Genomic DNA, 5,933 nt, shown 5'->3' with positions numbered 1-5,933 from the left:
TTAGAGATTATATGGCGGATTTGTATCAATCCTTATTTTATTAGCTTAAATTAAAATATTCAAATACAAATTATGTAATAACTCACAATCAATCCGGTTGTTATGGACTATGGTGGACCAAACTCAGGTACTCTTCGAAGTTCTATCCATATGTTTTCATATAATATATTATTATTAAAAATAAATAAATTAATGTAAATTAAAAAATTTATGGATTGCTTTGAATACATTTAAAGATAATTATAAAAATATATTTTAATTAAAATAAGAGAGAAATAATTCCTGATAAGATCGCACCGTCCCCACCAGCCCACGCCAGCCCATGGAGAAGTTGTTCGGGGCCAATTAAAAATCTAACCCTAAGCAAATTTTAATTTTATATATTAGTCTTTTAGAATTCAAAATTTGATAAATAACATCCACTTAAAAAAATAATTAAAACAAAATAAGCATACAATACAAAACAAAAAGAGGAGAAAGAAAATGGGTTTTTGTTCTCTCCATTCTTTTCATCCTTCTTACAACGATTCTTCTTTTCTTCATCCTTCACTCATTGGTCTTCTCTTCAATTTTTTTCTTCCTCTACATTAAGCAAGAGAATATTGTAGTCATTTGTTTTCCTAAAAAAAGTTTCAATTTTTCTCGACATTGTCAAATATTTTAAATCATGTGTAAGTTCTAATGTCATGTCAATTTTTTTATCGATTTACCGGTTTTTATTAGAATGTATATATTGTAAATATAATTTTTCATATATTTCATTCTTAAATATTCTGTCGCCCAAATATTATGGGTTCAGTCGCTTAATTCTGTTTTCAGTCGCTCAATTCTGTTTTCAGTCGTCCACTTTGATATGTTATGTCATCCGATTATATGTTAAATCATTTAATTTTTATGACATATTTATTGCTTATTTTGTACTTTTACTAAAACATATTGTTTTTTGAAAGTGGATGGTTGTATGTATTTTTTTTAAATGCAATTGAATATTAATGATTTAGTATGAATGAATCGAAGATATTTTGTACTATTCAATGTATAAAGGTGATCAAGTTAATGTTTTGTGGACTATTTACTATATTATAGTGTATTATAATCGTGTGAGTATAAAATATAAAAGTGGCGTAAAATAATTAAAAAAGCGACTGAGAGCGACTGAGTGATATATGATTTTTATAATAGAAAATACGAGCAACTTCATGTTTGGGGTCTATTTACTCTATTTTAGTATAGTATAATGGAGTGATAGTGTAAAATATAAAAATAATATCATAATACAAAGAGCGACTGAGTGATATATGAGTGATCTTTTGGGGTCTATTTACTCTATTTTAGTATAGTATAATGGAGTGATAGTGTAAAATATAAAAATAATATCGTAATACAAAGAGCGACTGAGTGATATATGAGTGATCTAATAGAACCACTTGATGTACTAGAAAATACTGTTTTTTGGAAGTGGAAGTTTGGATGTTTTTTTCAAAAAATGTAATTGAACATTAATGATTTAGTATGAATGAATCGAAGATATTTTATATTATTCAATATATAAATGGTGATCGAATTGATGTTTTGTGGACTATTTACAATATTATAGTATATTATAATCATGTGAGTATAAAATATAAAAGTGGCGTAAATTAATTCAAAGAGCGACTGAGTGATATATGATTCTTATAATAGAAAATACGAGCAACTTCACGTTTGGAGTCTATTTAATCTATTTGAGTATAGCATAATGGAGTGATAGTGTAAACTATAAAAATAATGTCATAATACAAATAGCGACTGAGAACGACTGAGTGATATATGCGTGATCTAATAGAACCACTTGATGTACTAAAAAATATTGTTTTTTGGAAGTGGGAGGTTGGATGTTTTTTTTAAATGTAATTGAACATTAATGATTTAGTATGAATGAATTGAAAATATTTTTTATTATTCAATGTATAAAAGGTGATCAAATTAATGTTTTGTGGATTATTTATTATATTATAATATATTATAATCGTGTGAGTATAAAATATAAAAGTGACGTAAAATAATCCATAGAGCGACTGAGAGCGACTGAGTGATATATGATTCTTATAATAGAAAATACGAGCAACTTCACGTTTGGGGTCTATTTAATCTATTTAAGTATAGCATAATGGAGTGATAGTGTAAACTATAAAAATAATGTCATAATACAAAGAGTGACTGAATGATATATGAGTGATCTAATAAAACCACTTGATGTACTAGAAAATATTGTTTTTACCTTATTTCACACTATTTTTCATTTTATAATCTCTTATCCATAAAAATATATCATAATATATTAAGTAGCATATAAAACATGAACTTGCTCACTATTTTTTACTATATAACTCAGTCGTCATTCGGTCGCTCCCAGTCGCCATTCAGTCGCCCTCAGTCATTTTTGTCTTATTTCACAATATGTTTAATTTTGTAATTTCTTATACATGAAAAATATCATAATATAGTAAATAAGATATAAAACACGAATTTACCCACTTTGTTTTTATCATATCACTCAATCTTCATTCGGTCACCCTCAATCGCTGTTTAGCTTATTCCACACTATTTTTCATTTTATAATCTCTTATCTATAAAAATATATCATAATATATTAAGTAGGATATAAAACATGAACTTGCTCACTATTTTTTACTATATAACTCAGTCGCCATTCGGTGCCCCTCAGTCGTTTTTGCCTTATTTCACACTATGTTTAATTTCGTAATTTCTTATCCATGAAAACGTACCATAATATAGTAAATGTGATATAAAACACGAATTTACTCACTTTGTTTTTACCAAATCACTCAATCATCATTTGATCGCTCTCAATCGCTTTTTAGCTTATTTCACACTATTTTTCATCTTATAATCTCTCATCTATAAAAATATATCATAATATATTAAGTAGCATATAAAACATGAACTTGCTCACTATTTTTTACTATATAACTCAATCGTCATTCGGTCGTTCCCAGTCGCCATTCGGCCGCCCTCAGTCATTTTTGCCTTAATTCACACTATGTTTAATTTCATAATTTCTTATACTTGAAAACACACCATAATATAGTAAATATGATATAAAACACGAATTTACTCACTTTGTTTTTACGACATGACTCAATCGTCATTCGGTCGCCTTCAATCGCTTTTTAGCTTCTTTCACATTATTTTTCATTTTATAAACTCATATCCATAAAAAATATATTATAATATATTAAGTAAAATATAAAACTTGAACTTGCTCAATATTTTTTTACTATATAACTCAGTCGACATTCGGTCGGTCTCAGTCGCCATTCGGTCGCCCTCAGTCATTTTTGCCTTATTTCACACTATGTTTAATTTCGTAATTTCTTATCCATGAAAACGTACCATAATATAGTAAATGTGATATAAAACACGAATTTGCTCACTTTGTTTTTATCATATCACTCAATCGTCATTCGGTCGCCCTCAATCGCATTTTAGCTTATTTCACACTATTTTTATCTTATAATCTCTTATCCATAAAAATATATCATAATATATTAAGTATCATGTAAAACATGAACTTGCTCACTATTTTTTACTATATAACTCAATCGCCATTCGGTTGCTCCCAGTCGCCATTCGGTCGCCTTAGTCATTTTTGTCTTATTTCACACTATGTTTAATTTCGTAATTTTTTATCAATGAAAACATACCATAATATAGTAAATAGGATATAAAACACGAATTACTCACTTTGTTTTTACCATAACCCTAAAAAAAAAAGAACAAATGAGCAGCCCAAAGGAAGAAGAAGAAAACATTAGTTTAGGTTCTAAGAAAAAAAAAGGATTTGAAAATATTTAAAATAAGGGAAAAATAGACATTTCAAAAGTGAGTGCTAGTTTTTTAAATATGTTGTTGTTGAGTGTTATTTACCTAAATTTCCTAGTTGTTCGAGGCTTCTTCTCCTTTTCCGGCGGCTGAACCGACTTCTCGCAATCCCTAGAGTTGTTTCTTTCGGCGTTTTTGACGCCGTTTCCGCATGTTGCCCTACCTCAAAGGGGTTGATTTCGATAAACCCACAATTGTATACGTACTTGAAGCAACCATCCAATTGGATTTTCCTTTTTCAGGAATAGAAGCGAAAAGGGGATTACGAAATAAGAATTTTTTTTGGGTATTAAGGGTTGCATTGGATTTGTACGATGGTGTTGTATCCGGATGTGCTACACTACGCCTGCATTGCGAAGGGCACCACCGTTTTGGCGGAGTTCAATTCCAGGGACGAGACCCTAGGTGCTCTTGCCGCGAAATGTTTGGAAAAGACTCCGGCTTTTCATTCCACCTTCTCCCGCACCTACTCTTTCTTGATCGAGGACCCTTTCGTTTATTTCGCGATTTTCGATGTGAAATTGGAGAATTCGGAAGGTTGGGCATTTTTGAAGAGCGTGAAAGACTCTTTTGAGGACGTTTTTAACGGGGATCCGGGGAAAAAGAGGTTGGAACTTTTGAGCTCACATTGTTTTCAAGGTGAATTTAACCCGGTTTTCCATCAACTTCTAGGTCATGCTCTCGGCACAGACGTGGAGGGCTTCGGGTCTCCCAGGGGGATGAGAATGAACCCAAACAGGATGTTGTGGTCGGGGCCCTGTTCGGTGGGAAGACATAATTCGGATGCTGTCATGACGTTCAAGATGATCAAGAAAAAGTGGTTCGGAGAATTCAAGGAAAAGGGAAGAATGAACACCGAAAAAGGAGAAAACCGAGTTTGTGAAGAAAATGAAAATCATGGGAATAGGATCTGGCCGAGAATTTTCTCTTGTTATGCACAAGAATGGAGTTTATTCTACAGAATTACTGGGGCTACACAACCATCACAAGGCAAAGAATGTTTGGAAAAAGCAAGTTTGGATTGTTTTGTCCCTAGATCTGATCATTTGCACCATCTTGTTTGCAGTTTGGTTGTGGGTTTACAGTGGGTTTAAATGCGTTGACCGCTGACAGCTGAACAAATTTGGAAAAAGATCAAAGGTTTTTTTTGTCTTGTTTTTGTATTACACAGATAAGATGCATTGGCATATTTTGGATGCAAATCGACCGCAAAATGTGGTTTTTTGGCGTTTGCTGGTAAAGTTGATTTTTTTTACCAATGACAATCAAATCTGTGTGATAGCACAGGACGAGTTGATTTATGCTGCTGTTGTAAACATTTTGTGTTGAAGGCTTCTTCAGTGTGTATAGTAGGTATTGTATAGAATTCATATGCAAGGCGGTGGATTCTGTATGTTTTCATGAACTTTGTTGGTGTGCAATGAATTGTTTTTATATATTTTTTATTATTTGTCTGAGTCTTAACTATGGCAGTATTTAGTGTATTTTTAACTTGGAATACCTAAAAATAACACTTTAATCTCCCTTCAAATTCTCTTTTTTTCCCTGCTTACGAATTTACTTTAGATTTTGGATCAATGAAGTGTATTGATTACAGTCGAATCCTAAATCAAATATTTATTCAATTAATATTAAATTTCAGAAGGTTAAGAAAATTCCAGATAATATATACAAGTAAGGTGATAAAAGACTGTAAAACCAGTGTTTATTACAAGTAGTTTACATATTACACACACAAAAATCATCAAAACACCAATATGTACACACAACAAAAAGTATTATTTAATTTTCTTTAAAAAATTCAAAATCGAGTTATATGGGTTGATGGCTAGATTCGGGTTTAGGTTTGGGTTGAGCAATTTTTGAATAATACTTTTGCTCAACCCCACCCAACCCACTCGAATTGACACCCGTGATATGAATTAGTATTATTTGAATAAAAATAGAAAATGCAACATTACGATTTATTAAATCAGTTCACAATCAATGTAATCACTAAAATTTACATGAAAAATGTGTTATAACAAACAATTTAACATGTTTATACT

The 5,933-nt window shown here is 30.9% G+C and overlaps 1 pseudogene; it reads left to right on the top strand.

The window, feature by feature from the left end:
* Positions 1-3,947: 3,947 nt before the first annotated feature.
* LOC140816720 (phytolongin Phyl2.2-like) lies at positions 3,948-5,115 on the top strand (annotated as a pseudogene).
* Positions 5,116-5,933: the final 818 nt, after the last annotated feature.

This window comes from Primulina eburnea, chromosome 16 (genome assembly GCF_022965805.1).
Source record: "Primulina eburnea isolate SZY01 chromosome 16, ASM2296580v1, whole genome shotgun sequence".
Classification (NCBI taxonomy): Eukaryota; Viridiplantae; Streptophyta; class Magnoliopsida; order Lamiales; family Gesneriaceae; genus Primulina; species Primulina eburnea.
The sequence above is the reverse complement of the archived record's forward strand: the minus strand, read 5'-3'. Positions and strand labels throughout refer to the sequence as shown.